This window comes from Triturus cristatus, chromosome 2_2 (genome assembly GCF_964204655.1).
Source record: "Triturus cristatus chromosome 2_2, aTriCri1.1, whole genome shotgun sequence".
Lineage (NCBI taxonomy): Eukaryota > Metazoa > Chordata > Amphibia > Caudata > Salamandridae > Triturus > Triturus cristatus.
The window spans coordinates 911,639,182-911,652,444 of record NC_140582.1 but is presented as its reverse complement, the minus strand read 5'-3'; positions in this window follow the sequence as shown (position 1 = coordinate 911,652,444).

Here is a 13,263-nt window from a genome sequence, read left to right as displayed (position 1 = left end):
TATGTACTCTGCAATTACTAATTCGATACTATCTTTCAGATCACTAAACTTGAGGGCTCTACTATCTCCCTGCACGTGGTTGGAGACACACCGGTGGCACAAAGGTGAGCGGTGAAGATTTTCTCCAGTGTCAACACTCCCTCTACATCTCTTCCTCTCTCTCTCACACACTTTTTCTCTTTCTCTGTCTCTTACTCTCTCTCTCATTCTTTCTCTCTCTCTTCCTCTCTCACACTGTTTCTTTCTTTCTATCTTCCTTGTATCTTACTCTTGCTCTATTTTTCTTTCACTCTTTCTCCTCCTCTCTCTCTCACTCTTTCTCTCTTTGTCTGTCTTCTTCTCTCTCACTCTTTTTCTCTTCCTCTCTCACTTTCCCTCTCTCTCTTCCTCACTCTCACTCTTTCTCTCTCTCTCTTCCTCTCTCTCACACTGTTTCTCTCTAACTCTATTCCTTGAAACAGAGAATTACATGTGTGCAGTTGTATGTACTCTGCAAGAACTAAATCTATACTATCTTTCAGATCACTAAACTTGATGGTACACTTTGTCCTGGCATGTGGTTGGAGACACACCGGTGACACAAAGGTGAGCTGTGAAGATTTTCTCCAATGTCAACACTACCTCTCCATCTCTTCCTTTCTTCCTCTCACACTTTTTCTCTTTCTCTGTCTCTTCTTCTCCCTCTCATTCTTTCTTTCTTCCTCTCTCTCACTCTTTCTCTCTCTCTCCTTCTCTCTCACACTGAGTCTCTCTTTCTCTCTTCCTCGTATCTCACTCTTTTTCTCTTTCTCTCTCTTTCTCTGTCTTCCTCTCTCTCACACTGTTTCTCTCTTCCTTGTAGCTCACTCTTTCTCCCTTCCTCTCTCTCACTCTTTCTCTCTCTGTCTTCCTCTCTCTCACACTGTTTCTCTTTCTTTCTTCCTTGTATCTTACTCTTTCTCTCTTTCTTTCTCTTACTCTATCTCTCTTTCTCTGTCTTCCTCTCTCACTTACTCTTTCTCTGTCTTCCTCTCTCTCTCACTCTTTCTCTCTTCCTCTCTCTCTCTTCCTCTCTCTCACTCTTTCTCCCTCTCTCTATCTCCTTTGCTGGATGCATGACGCACCATCTTATCTTTCTTTTTGTCTTGTAGGCTGTGAATAACAAATGGACCAGCGATGACACGCCACGGCTGTACATAGTTTTATTTGTTATTGTTTTGTTTCAATAAAATGTTTTATATGTAAATCTATACATGACTAAGATTCTTATTTCTAGAACCTCACAAGCATCTTTTTATTAATAGTTCATAGAGGGACACTTCCGGGCCCAAGAAGGTTGTTGGGGGTATGCTGGTGATGTGGGAAGAGGGTGCGTTACATGCTGATGTGGGGAGACGCAGCCCGAAAGGGGTATCTCTCACAGAAAGAGCTCCGGTGTGTTTTCAGAACTGCCTCGGACAGATGCCAGCTGATAAACTGAATAACAGAATGGCTTTTCAATGCTCATATAGTGTGACTTATGAACAGTTCGTAACCTGGCTCGCAGCTGGACAACTGCGGCCCATCCGCTCGACTCACAGACGCAGAACTTCGAGCCGTTCGCTCCCAATGGAACAGCAGCGTAGCAGCTCGCAGAGGTGCAGAGGTAGAGGCACAGCAGCGTACTAGCTCGCAAAGGTAGACAGCTGCGAGCCGACGGACTGGCTTCTAAAGACATAGTTGCGAAGTGGTGATGTTGGGCACAGGGAGCTTGAAAGGGTTATCTTCCCACTGGTGTCCTGGAGTGGAAGTCGTGCTGCCTGGCGCTCACCTGTTTCTCCTTTATCGTTAATAAATCTTAAACCTTCACTGCGTCCAAATCATCATAAAACAGAGCTCCGCTATATTAAAATGCCCCTGGAACCTTTCTTTTATATTTTCACTTGATGCGAGGCACAAGATGGCTGCTAACAGTTCCTGGTTTGAAGTGTTAGCAGCCAATCAGAGGACACTTCCTACTTTGAAGTATTAGCAGCCAATCAGAGGCAAGCTCGTTCTCGGGAGTTAGGCACCGACCAGATATATATATATTTTTTTCCTTTAATATCTCAAAAACTACTGAACGGATTTACAACATTTCTACAAAACCGTGCTTTCTGGACCAAGACTTTGGCGTAATTCGTCAGCAGTTTGACCTATAGCCTTGTCTAAAGTTTCCTATGGAAAATCCATTGAGAAAACACGTGTTGACACCTCTTTCCTTCTAAGCCCCCCCTTGACCAATCACCCCTAAACTTTCAACATAGGAGCTGATCAAAAAAGAGAAACTTTATGGAAAATTTCGTAATGAATCGTCAAACGACGGCAAAGTTATAAGCAGATTGAGGGCTCCAAGAGGGGAGCCTTGCAACCCCCCTCACAACATGAGTGAAGCCCCGAGACTGTGGGGACCCCAGCGGGCCCCCACAGCCCCAACGAGCCCCCGCAATTATTTTTTAAGAAATGCCCCCGGGATCTAGCCCACCCGGGGGTCTCAGTAAAATAAAACACGGGAACCCGCGACCCCAGCGCGAATTGCGCCAATTTTATTTTATTTTTTAAATGTTTGTTTTGGCCCTGGGGTCCTTCTGGGACTCCCTGACCAGGCCTAGGGGGTCAGGGTGTTTCTACCCTGCCCCCTTCTCTTGTTTTCTACCTTTGTGTCTCAGTTTTCTAGCGACTCTCTTCTACCGAGCCACAAGATAGCTGCCAACACTTCCTGGTTTGGAGTGTTGGCAGCCATTCACAGTAAAGCTTATGCACGGGACTTAGGCTCTGCCCAGATATTGAAACTTTTATTTTTCTAATTTCTCAGCAACTACTGAACAAATTTACACCATTTTAAAGAAGGTTGCTTACTGACCCACGCACTACCTTTGTGCCAAATTTGGGGTAATTCCGTTCAGTAGTTTCAGCTGTAGCTTTGCACAAAGTTTCCTATGGAAAATTGATTTTTTGACTCTTATTTTTTTAATTTCTCCAAAACTACTGAACGGATTTACAGCATTTAAAAAAAAGGTCACTTTCTGAACCAAGCTCTAAAAAGGGGCGTGGCCTTGAATCACCTCTCTGCAATGCAGCTCTGTGGCGCTTACTGAAGGTACCTGGTGGGCTAGTTGGCCCCCAGGCACCCTCAGGATTCAAGGGGGACTTAATCCCCCAACTTACAACATGCTAGGGGGCACGTTTGTACAGTGATGAATGGAAGGGGGCGGGGCCTGATATAAGAAGTTAGCAATCCTGAAGTGTGGGACATACTGATAGTAATAAAAGGAATAGTTGGCCCCCAAGGTTGACGTTGGGGGCTGATTACTCCTCCTGTTACCTCCAGCACATCCCACACAGTGGGATTGCTAAGAGGTGTTTCTGAGGCCTCGCTCAACTTTCACCACCACTCTGGAAACGCGACTGGTATGGTATAGTTAGAAATGAGCATTTAAAAACCTTAGAAATTCACTGAAAAAAACATAGGTTTCATTGACATAATAATTAGTTGAACATTTCTCTCGTACAAAACCAGAGAAATTCCGCCATTATATTTAGTTCAGCTAACTATAACTCGCACCCCCGCAATGCACTGCTGATGACGTCACATATTACATCATTCATGACATGGTCAGTGACATCACTAATGACATCACTGATGACATCTCAAATGGCATTTAAATACCCCCTAAACCCCCAAATTACCATTTGTATCCCAAGAACAATACACCCCCCAAATTCTAAAATTACCCTTACCACCCCAATACCCATAACCCCTAAACCATTAAATTACCCTTGGCACCCCAAAACCCAAAACCACCCTAGACCCTAAAATCACCCCTGCACCCCAAAACCCAAACCCACACTGAACCCTAAAAATACCCCTGCACCACATAACCCAAAACCCATCCTGAACCCTGAAATTAGCCTGGGCACCACAAAACCCAAAGAAACCCTGAACCCTAAAATTACTCTGGCCACCCCAAAACCCAAACCCACCCTGAACATTAAAAATTCCCCTGCACCTCAAAACCCAAACAAACCCTGAACCCTGAATTACCCTGTCCACCCCAAAATCCAAACCCACGCTGAACCCTAAAATTACCCTTGCACCCTAAAACCTAAACCCACCATGAACTCTAAAAATACCCCTGCACCCCAAAACCCAAATCCACTATGAACCCTATAAATATTCCTGTACCCCAAAACCCAAACCCACCCTGAACCCTGAAATTACCCTGGGTACACCAAAACCCAAACAAACCCTGAACCCTAAAATTACCCTGGTCACCCCAAAAGCCAAACCCACCCTAAATCCTAAAAATACCCCTGCACCCCAAACCTAAACCCATGCTGAACCCTAAAAATACCCCTGCCCCTAAAACCCAAACAAACCAAGGACCCGAAAATTACACCTGCAAAAAGCCAAATCCACCCTGAACCCTAAAAATACCCCTGCACCCCAAAACCCAAATCCATCCTGAACCCTAAAATTACCCTGGTCACCCAAAAACCCAAACCCACCCTAAATACTAAAAATACCCCTACACCCCAAAACCCAGAACCCTATAATTACCCTGGTCACCCAAAACCCAAACCCACCCTAAACACTAAAAATACCCCTACACCCCAAAACCCAAACAGACCCTGAACCCTAAAATTACCCTGGTCACCCCATAACCCAAACCCACCATGAACCCTAAAATTACCCCTGCATCCCAACACCTAAACCTACCCTGAACCCTAAAAATACCCCTGGGAGCTACAAACCCAGACCCACCCTGAACCCTAAAAATACCCCTGCACCCTAAAACCCAAACCCACCCTGAAATTACCCTGGTCACCCCAAAACCCAAACCCACCCTGAACCCTAAAACTACCCCTGCACCTTAAAACCTAAACCTACCCTGAACCCTAAAAATACCACTGTACCCCAAAACCCAAACCCACTCTGAACCCTACAAATGCCCCTGCACACCAACACCCAAACCCACCCTAAACCCTAAAATTACCCTGGGCACCCCAAAACCCAAACAAACCCTGAACTCTAAAATGACCCTGGTCACCACAAAACCCAAACCCACCCTAAACCCTAAAAATACCCCTGCACCCCAAAACCCAAACAAATCCTGAAGCCTAAAATTACCCTGGTCACCCTAAAACCCAAACCCACCCTGAACCCTAAAAATACCCCTGCACCCCAAAACCCCAAAAACCATGAACCTTAAAATTACCCGTGTCACCCCAAAACTCAAAACCACCCTGAACCCTGAAATTTCCTGGCCACCCCAACACCCAAACAAACCCTGAACCCTAACATTTCTCTTGTTACCCCAAACTCATATTTAATCCTAAAAATACCCCTGCACCCCAAAATCCAGGGAAACCCTGTATCCTAAAATTACACTGGTCACCCCAAAACTCCAGCTCACCCTGACCCTAAAAGAACCCATGCACCCCAAAACCAAATCCACACTGAACCCTAAAATGACCCTGGTCACCCCAAAACCCAAACCCACCCGAACCATAAAAATGCCCCTGCATCGCAAAACCCAAATTAATCAATCAATCAAGGCATTTATAAAGCGCACTACTCACCCAGAGGGTCTCAAGGCGCTAGGGGAGGGGGGTCTGCTACTGCTCGAACAGCCAGGTCTTGAGTTGTTTCCTGAAGGCGAGGTGGTCCTGGGTCAGGCGGAGGTGGGTCGGGAGGGAGTTCCATGTCCTGGCGGCAAGGTAGGAGAAGGACCGTCCCCCTGTGGTGGCTCTTCGGATGCGGGGAACGGTGCAAAGGGCGTGGCCGGTCGATCGAAGCTGGCGTTTGGGAGCGTAGAAGTTGAGGCGGCTGTTGAGGTATCCTGGGCCTTGGTTGTGTAGGGCTTTGTGTGCGTGGGTGAGGAGACGGAAGGTGATTCTCTTGTTGACCGGGAGCCAGTGCAGGTCTCTCAGGTGTCCGGAGATGTGGCTGTGACGGGGGATGTCCAGGATGAGTCGTGCTGAGGCGTTCTGGATCTGTTGGAGTCTCTTCTGGAGTTTGGCGGTGGTTCCGGCCTAAAGGGAGTTGCCGTAGTCCAGACAGCTGGTGACGAGGGCCTGGGTGACCGTCTTCCTGGTCTCGGTGGGGATCCACCGGAAGATCTTACGTAGCATGCGCAGGATGTTGAAGCACGACGAGGAGACGGCGTTGACTTGTCTGGTCATGGAGAGGGAGGAGTCCAGGATGAAGCCCAGGTTGCGTGCGTGGTCTGTTGGTTGGGGTGCGCTGCCTAGGGCGGGGGGCCACCAGGAGTCGTCCCAGGCGGAGGGTGAGGATCCCAGGATGAGGACTTCCGTCTTGTCCGAGTTCAGTTTCAGGCGACTGTTCTTCATCCATTCGGCTACCTCTTTCATCCCTTCGTGAAGGTTGGCTCTGGCGGTGGAGGAGTCGTTGGTGAGGGAGAGGATCATCTGGGTATCGTCGGCGTAGGAGATGATGTTGAGGTTGTGCTGGCGTGCGATGTCTGCGAGGGGGCTCATGTATACGTTGAAGAGGGTTGGACTGAGCGAGGACCCTTGCGGAACGCCGCAGATGACTTCGGTGGCTTCAGATCTGAACGGGGGGAGGCGGACTCTCTGTGTCCTTCCGGCGAGGAAGGAGATGATCCATTCCAGTGCCTTCTCCTGGATTCCGACGTTGCTGAGTCGCTGCACTAGTGTACGGTGGCAGACAGTGTCGAAGGCCGCGGAGAGGTCTAGGAGGATGAGGGCCACTGTTTTTCCGTTGTCAAGCAGTGCTCGGATGTCATTGGTGGCTGCGATCAGGGCGGTCTCGGTGCTGTGGTTGGCTCGGAAGCCAGAGTGCGAGAGGTCGAGGGATCCGTTTGTCTCGAGGAAGGCGGCCAGCTGCTTGTTGACGGTCTTCTTGATGACTTTTGCAGGGAACGGGAGCAGCGAGATGGGGCGGTAGTTCTTGAGGTCGGTGGGGTCGGCTGATGGCTTCTTTAGTAGAGCGCTGAGTTCGGCGTGCTTCCAGCTCTCCGGGAAGGTCGCGGTGTTGAAGGAGGTGTTGATGATGTCCCGCAGGTGGGGTGCGATGACAGCGTCGGCCTTGTTGAAGACGTGGTGAGGGCAGGGGTCGGTCGGAGATCCGGAGTGGATGGAGTTCATCGTGCGGACGGTATCTTCGGCGCTGATCGGGGTCCAGGCGCGGAGGGTGGTGGTGGGGGGCGGTGGTTTGGTCGTGGCGTGCGTCGGTTGAGTGCTGAAGCTGTTGTGTATGTCCGCGATCTTGTTGTGGAAGTAGGAGGCGAGGGAGTTGCGGAGGTCTTGCGAAGGGGTGATGTCGTTGTTTCCAGCGTTGGGGTTGGAGAGCTCTTTGACTATGTTGAAGAGTTCCTTGCTGTTGTGTGCGTTTTTGTCCAGTCGTTCCTTGAATGCAGTTTTCTTGGTTGCGTGGATGAGTTGGTGGTGTTTTCGGGTGGCGAGCTTGAGGGCAGTCATGTTGTCCGGTCCGGTGTTGGGTCTCTGCGCCAGGTTCTCTCGAGGGCTCGGCAGTCCTTCTTGGAGCTCTTGAGTTTGTCGGTGAACCATGGGGCTTTCTTGCTGCCGGGTCTGCTAGGCGGGGTCCTCAGGGGGGCGAGGTCGTCTGCGCAGTCGCTGATCCATTTCGTGAGGTTGGTGGCCGCTTGGCTAGGGTTCGTTGCGCTGGTGGGTGGGTTCTTGCTCAGGCAAGTCGCAAACTGGTCGGCTGTGATCTTGTTCCAGCTTCTGCGTGCAACCTGTTGCTGTTGGTAGTGGATCGTGGTCCTTTTGAAGCTGAAGTGGACGCAGCTGTGGTCCGTCCAGTGGAGTCCGGTGGCGTGGCTGAAGGCGATGTTCTTGCTGGATGAGAAGACTGGGTCGAGTGTGTGTCCGGCGTAGTGGGTGGGGGTGGTCACCAGCTGCTTGAGTCCGAGGTTTGCGAGGTTGTCCAGCAGGGTGGTGGTGTTGCGGTCGTTGTTGTTCTCCAGGTGGAAGTTGAGGTCCCCGAGGAGGATGTAGTCAGCGGAGGGGAGGGCGTGCGGGCTGTTGAAGTCGGCGATGTCTTCGCTGAATTGTGTGCATGGTCCCGGGGGTCTGTAGATGAGGGTGCCTCTGAGGGTGGTCATGGGGTTGATGTGGACCTGGAAGTGCTGGTGCACTGCGGGTGCGAGGGTGTCGTCAGTGTTGGTCGTGATGCGGATGGTGTTCCTGTGGATGATGGCGATGCCTCCTCCAGTCTGGTTGATGCGGTCCCTTCGGATGATCTTATAGCCGTCTGGGATGGCGATGGCGATGTCGGGCGCTGAAGAGGCGTTCATCCAGGTTTCCGTGAGGAAGGCGACGTCTGGTGAAGTAGTGTCGAGCAGGTTCCAGAGCTCGATGGCGTGTCTGTGGACGGAGCGGGTGTTCAGTAGGATGCACTTTAGGTGGCTGCTGCTGTTGCTCGTCTTGGTCTTGGTCGGTGCAGGAGTAGTGCAGGTCCGGATGCAGGTGAACTTGCAGGAGTGGCAGCAGAAGGGTCCATGGGTGCGTTTCGGGGTGGCTCGGTAGCAACCCGGGGTTCGGCCGGCGTTGAGTGCGTAGAGTTCGGTGGCGTCGTAGGTCCGGCGGGAGGGCTGGAGTCTGCGGGGGCCAGGGGTCCTGGCACTGGGCGCGGTCCAGGCGCAGACGGGCGCAGACGGGCTTACCTTTGGCGCACCTTCGGCGCTCAGTCGGTGCTCCCACTGCGCGCGTCTGCTGCGCAGTCGCTGAGGGGGCGTCATAAGAAGGGAGCCGGGAGGGTGGGTCAGCTGGGAGGCGGGATCGTGGTAGCCAATCGTCTGGTGTGGGGGCGGGACCGCAGGCAGGCAGCGGCGGGAACAAACGGGTGCAGGCTAAGCGGGCGGCCCAGCGGAGGCTGGGGCGTTGCAATCGGCGTCGGCTCGCAGCGGCGATGTGCTCAGGCAGCAGGAGGCTCAGGAGCAGGAGAGGTGAGGAGCGTGGGGGCGACCAGGCCGAAGGCGCAGTGGTCGCCCCCACGCCCAAACAAACCCTGAACCCTAAAATTACTTCTGGTCACCCCAAAACCCAAACCCACCATGAACCCTATTATTTCCACTGCACCCCCAAACCTAAAGGAACCCTGAACCCTAAAAATACCCTTGCACCCCAAAACCCAAGCCCACCCTGAACCTTAAAAATACCCCTGCACCCAAAAACGCAAACCCGCCCAGAACACTTAAATTACCCTGGGCACCCTAAAACCATCCTGAACCCTAAAATGACCCTGGGCACCCCAAAACCCAAACCAACCCTGAACCCTAAAATTTTACCTGCACCCCAAAACTCAAACCCATCCTGAACCCTAAAAATACCCCTGCACCCCAAAACCAAAACTCACCCTGAACCCTAAAAATACCCCTGCACACCAGAACCCAAACACACCCTGAACCCTTAAATTACCCTGGGCACCCCAAAACCATCCTGAACCCTGAAATGACCCTGGACACCCCAAAACCCAAACAAACCCTGAACCCTAAAATTACACCTGCACCCCAAAACTCAAACCCATCCTGAACCCTAAAAATACCCCTGCACTCGAAAACTGAATCTCACCCTGAACCTTAAAAATACCCCTGCACCCCAAAACCCAAACCCACCCTGAACCCTAAAAATACCCCCGCACCCCAAAATTCAAACCCACCCTGAACCTTTAAAATACCCAGGGCACCCCAAAACCATCCTAAACCCTACAATTACTCTGGGCAACTCAAAACCAAAACACACCCTGAACCCTAAAAATACCCCAGCACCCCAAAACCCACACTATACGTTAAAATTACGCTGGGCACCCCAAACCCTAAACCCACAATGAACCCTAAAATTACCCTGGGCACCCTAAAACCCATTCAAACCCTAAACCCTAAAATTAACCTTCGCACCGCAAAACATATACCTTTACACCCCAAAACCCAAACCCTATAATTACCTTATACTTACATGTAAAATACATATGCATTTACCATTCATACCATTACAACGAAACTTGTTGTAAAAGCATGCGTGGTAAACGCATATGCATTATAATGCCATGCGTTGTAATGGCATTACAGAGTAATGGTAGTTGTGTTATGGAATGTGGGGTAATGGTAGTCGTTGTAATAATTTCGTTGTAATGGGTGTTTACCACGACCAGCAAGCTGTCTTCGGCAAAGGTAGATCATTCACAGACAAATTGCAATACAGCTCATCATCATTAAGCCGTCAATGACATGGAACTCCCCTCTCTACGTCTATTTAATAAAATATAAGAACGCATTCAACAGTGTGGACAGAGAGATCCTTTAGAAACTCCTCTGTCATTACTATCTGTCAGGTATATTTTTAAGAATCATTGGGAACCCACACGAGGCAATGACCTGCAAGATAGTACATGGAGGACAACTCATGGAAGCCTTCCAAGTGGGGACTTGAGACCACCACAGTTGTTTGCTCTCGCCTTTTCGCTTCCTGCTGGCTATAAACTGGATCATGAAGACACACACAGAAGTGAACTGAAATGGGATCCAGTGGACATCTTGGGGCAGATTTACAAGCCCCTTGCGCCAATTTTGCTTCACTTTTAACGTGGGAAAAGTGATGCAAAAGTGGCACAAGGGACTTGTAAATCTGCCCCCTTGGATGCAGCTCAATGACCTGGACTTTTCAGACGACCTGGCCCTATTCTCCAATACCTACCAGCAGATTTAAAAGAAGACTGATAATGTGGCAGCCACATTAGCACACCTTGGCCTCAACCTCCTCAGGTGAACAACAACAAGGCTAATAAGGTTAGCACAGCTGCAGTCACTCTTACAGGTGATGCACTGGAAGAGGTTGCGGTCTTCATCTACCTTGGCAGTGTCATAGATGAGCATGGTGGCACAGACACTGACGTCAAGGCAAGAATCGGCAAACAAGGGCTACCTTTATTTATTTCTTTATTTATTTGTTGATTTATAAAGCGCACAGCTACCCAACAGGGTCTCCCGGCACTGGACAGGCAGAGGCAGAGCCACACAAGTGCAAGGCAACAGGCCAAAATAAGAGTCAAGCCAGGTCGCTAAAAATAAAAGTCTTTAAGTGCTTGCGGAAAGCTAACAGAGAGTAGTGTTAGAAAAGGTAGACGGACCGGGAGGGCCGGCCGGGGTCAGGGGGAGAGGTCTCCGGGGAGAGCCGTCTCCAGCGATCGTACAGACAAGTAACTTCCCCCCCACAGACAGGAATCACACAAGGATAAGGTTCAGTGTTCTTTATAGGTACGTAGTTATGATACGGTAGAATGGTACAAGGAGGTCTGGACGCCGGGGTCCCCTCGATTAGAGTCTCGTAAGGTAGGGAAGGGGGTAGCGGGTCAGTCTATTTACCAATCAGGTAGTTCGGATGAGGTGATGATGAGCTCACAATCCTCGAGCTTGGTGTTTAGGTGGTACGGTCCGCGGCAGCGCCAGCAGGTCCCGGTAAGGATGGTTGATACAACGGTCCGCGGCAGCGCCAGCAGGTCCCGGTGAGGATGGTCGTTACAACGGGCCGCGGCAGCGCCAGCAGGTCCCCGGAAGATGTACGGTCCGCGGCAGCGCCAGCAGGTCCCGGTGAGGATGGTCGTTACAACGGGCCGCGGCAGCGCCAGCAGGTCCCAGGAAGATGAAGGTAGCAGAAGGCCGCGGCAGCGCCAGCAGGCAGGACGATGGTTCACAAGAGCGGGCTACGGCAGCGCCAGTAGACCGTCAGGGTTGAGTTCACTCGGTGTCTCTCGACTCCAGGATACAACTGCCTTCCTGCTCCGGAGCTGTCTTAGTTATAGGGCTGGTGCCCTTTGATGTCCGGACCCTCGCACTTGGAGGTCGGAGGGTCCGGGATGAAGGTGTCCAGACACCCAGCAGGGGGTGGAGCCAGCGCCTGGGGGCTGCTGGAGGCGATCGGCACCTGGCGGGGGAAGAGCTCTTGACGCTTCGTTCTCCCATTGACCTGCCAAGTGGTCCGCTCACCTCCTGGGTGGATGGTGGTGCCGGGATGTCGGGGCCGGCCAGGCCCGGGGTTAGGGTCGAGGTGAGGCCACGCGGCCGCGTGGTGCAGGGCCCAAGATGGCGGCCTGACCTGGCCGGGGAAGCCGGTGGGGCTGGACCCCGTGATGAGTAGGGGTCCGAGGGCAGAGGGTCCGTCGGGAGACGGAGTACAGGGGCTTGTCACGGGGGTATGCCGGGTGGGCCGGAGCTCGGGCCCTGTCGTGCGGGGGGGAGCCAGCCCTCTGTGTGGCCTGTCCAACATGCGTCCCCCCCAGCTGAAGGCGGGGAGAGTCACCCATCTCCTTGGGGACTCTCTTCGTCGAGGCGGAAAAAGCGGGACAGGCCGTCCGCGTTGGCGTGGTCTTGGCCTGGCCGGTGCTCCACAGTGAAGTCCATTCCCTGCAGGGAAATGGACCAGCGCAAGAGTTTTGGGTTCTCCCCCCGCATCTGCATCAGCCATTGCAGGGGTCGATGGTCGGTTTGTACCCGGAAGTGGGTACCGAAGAGATAGGGTCGGAGCTTTTTGAGGGCCCACACTACTGCAAATGCCTCCCTCTCGATTGTGCTCCAACGCTGTTCTCGGGCCAGGAGACGTCGACTGATGAAGGCCACCGGCTGGTCATGACCTTCGGGGTTCAGCTGAGAGAGGACGGCCCCGATGCCGTGGTCGGAGGCGTCGGTCTGTACTACAAATTCCCGACTGTAATCGGGGGCCTGGAGCACCGGGGCGGTGCACAGGGCGGCCTTCAGCTCCTCGAAGGCCGCTTGACAATCAGGAGTCCAGTGGACCCGCTTCGGTTGATTCTTGGATGTGAGTCCCGTGAGGGGCCCCACGATGCTGCCGTAGTCCTTCACGAACCGCCGGTAGTAGCCGGTGAGCCCCAAGAAGGCTCGGACCTCGGTCTGGGTGACGGGGGGCTGCCAGGACTGGATGGCAGCAATCTTAAGTTGTAGTGGGGCCACCAGCCCGCTTCCCACTTGGTGCCCAAGGTAGGTCACAGACCCTTGGCCAATTTGGCACTTGCCGGCTTTAATGGTGAGGCCGGCTCGCTGGAGGGCTTGGAGGACCTCTTGGAGGTGACGGAGGTGGTCGGACCAGTGGCGGCTGTATACAGCGATATCGTCCAGGTAGGCAGCGCTGATTTCTTCGAGCCCTGCCAAGACCTGGTTCACAAGCCGTTGGAATGTGGCGGGGGCATTCTTCATGCCAAAGGGCATGACCTTAAATTGATAGTGGCCATCGGGGGTGGAGAAGGCT